We start from the raw sequence: 2325 nt of genomic DNA, 5'->3' as shown, positions 1-2325 counted from the left end.
TGTGCCTTGTATGAATATGGAGATATGGAGCAGGGTGGAACACCTAGTTGTGATCAGGTGTGACTTTGGTTGTAGGGAAGGGTTATGTCCTAGGACTAGATGCAAAGACTTATATGTGTATGTTGAATTTTGACTATAAGAAAAGTGTACCTAACAGGATTAGAGAACTGAAGTGTGTAAGACACTTCTATATAAGGCAGGCAGGGAAAACCTAGCTGGTCCTGATTCCAGGTTATGTGTGTGATTTGTGTTTATGAGAAGTGGTACCTCACAGGAGGAGATAATGACATCTGTGTGGATGTGTGGATGTGTATGTCTCTATGTGTTTCTGTGTGTGTGTGTGTGTGTGTGTGTGTGTGTGTGTGGAGAGAGAGAGAGAGAGAGAGAAAGAGAAAGAGAGAGAGAGAGAGAGCTCCTGAGTTCCTGAGAGCACTGCTTTCTATGGTAATTGTAAGGTTTTTTCCCCCCTGTGCAAACAAATGCTGCTCCCCAACTTTTGTGTAAACTAACCTGGAATTCCCCTTGTCATATTCTCCTTTTTATTTTTTTTTTCAAGATGGGACAAGGAGAAGAAAGAGGAGAAAGGGTTGTGGGGAAAGCTTTGCCCGTAAGGGATGTACAGGGCCTCACGGGCTCCGAGCTGAGAAAGGGCATGGGGAAGTTTGCTGGTGTTTTTCTTCCTCCTTGAGGTCCATTATTTATCAACCAGGTGTGTGACTCAGGCAGTAAAGCTGCGGGATGGGCAGACGTGGGAGAATTAGAGGAAACGTATCTGCACATCGTGTAAGCCAAGACACAAGAGTGTACTGTGCCAACATGTTCTGCCCAACCAGGGAGCTCACCAAAGCCTCCGTGTAGTTCGCACCATCCCAAAGCCGGGATTTCTCAAAGAGCCCCTTCTCGTCACTTGCATCATCCCCAGAAGGAGAACAAAGGGGCTCAAGGATAAGGACAGCCCCCGTCTTCTGCAGGTGATTACTTTGGGCCAGTCCTTGACCAAGAAGGTTACGCCTCTCATTTAATGCATTTTTATAAGCTGAGCGGATGCACTCCAGTTTTATAGATGAGGAAGCTGAGGCCTAGCAAGACAGAGATGTTGATTAAAGTTTTACAATTGGCAATTCACGGAGCTGAGTAACATGTGAACCCGGGGTTTATTTCACCTTTTGCATTGCTGTCATCACCAAGCTAGTTACTTCCTGTAGCCTATTCCATGGATGCCTCAGCTCTTGCCTTCTTGGTTCATTTGTTTGATTTGTTTTTGTTTTCTTCCTTTATGACATAACTACGTATAAAGGCTTTTGAGGTGCTCTTCCTGACGGACGCTCCGGACCAGCTAATAACATGGCTCCTGTTTCCAAACACTGGGTTGTGGTTTTGAGCTTCTTTAGGCCGATTCTAATCATAGCCATCTTGCATCTTCTTTCAGCCTTGGCATATTTTTAGCACCAGGCACTGTCTCCAGCCCACGGTAGGCTCTTAACTCTTTCCTTCAGTGTTGAACTACTCACCGTGATACCGGCAGGGAACCTGATAACCGGAAGTTTTGACCTCAGTCACGGCACTAAGGACATTCTCAAACACAGGCAGGCTTTGCACTTCTTCATCCTGGACCCTCTGGTCTAGGTCTTATCCAATCACCCACCTCTAGGACTCCATCCTTCACCCCCACACTATATAACGACGAGTCTCAAAGGGTAGCTGGAAGAGAGTTAATTTAGTAATGATTGACTAGAGATGGATTAGATCTGTGCAGAGCCATAGCAAACTCCTAAAAAGATATCATGCCCCTGCTGAGATTTGGCCAGACAATGCTCCCTTGGTCAACGACCAGAAGCAGTCCTGGAACAACCATTTTAAGGGGCTTCTTTCTCTCTAACCCACAGATGGGTGGACTTCCTCGTTGTTCCAAACTCAAGGGTTCTTTGCATGTCAGTGCTACCTCCTGTATCCCCACTTTTAGAATTTTCTCCTTGAGTGTACTCCCCACCCCAATCAATATGAAAGAAGCCTTTCATTTGAAGTTTTTATTGGGAATATTTGCCAAATGCACCCAGAATGCCAATGCTAGGACGTGGTAAGGTGGACCTAAATATCCTATGAACACACTTGACCAGTGCTTTCACGGGTGTTGCTTGTGAACACAGGGGGTGGGACAGGCAATGGAGGAGTGTCCAAGGTGAGGAAAAGAAGAGAGCTTAGCTCCTGTACATTGTTTTGACACATGAGCCACATAGTCAGAGGATTTGGTTCATATTGTGTGAGTGCCTGACCCATGTCCTGGGTGTGTGCACACACTCCTACTGTATTTCAGCAGAGTGTGAG

General features: G+C 46.0%; 1 protein-coding gene across 1 annotated transcript in view; it reads right to left on the bottom strand.

The window, feature by feature from the left end:
* Parm1 (prostate androgen-regulated mucin-like protein 1) overlaps positions 1-2325 on the bottom strand; it is an 87567-nt gene that overhangs the window by 14520 nt on the left and 70722 nt on the right. The gene's annotated exons all lie outside the window — the stretch shown is intronic.

The sequence above is a fragment of the Microtus ochrogaster genome, linkage group LG1 (assembly GCF_000317375.1).
Source record: "Microtus ochrogaster isolate Prairie Vole_2 linkage group LG1, MicOch1.0, whole genome shotgun sequence".
NCBI lineage: Eukaryota > Metazoa > Chordata > Mammalia > Rodentia > Cricetidae > Microtus > Microtus ochrogaster.
The sequence above is the reverse complement of the archived record's forward strand: the minus strand, read 5'-3'. Positions and strand labels throughout refer to the sequence as shown.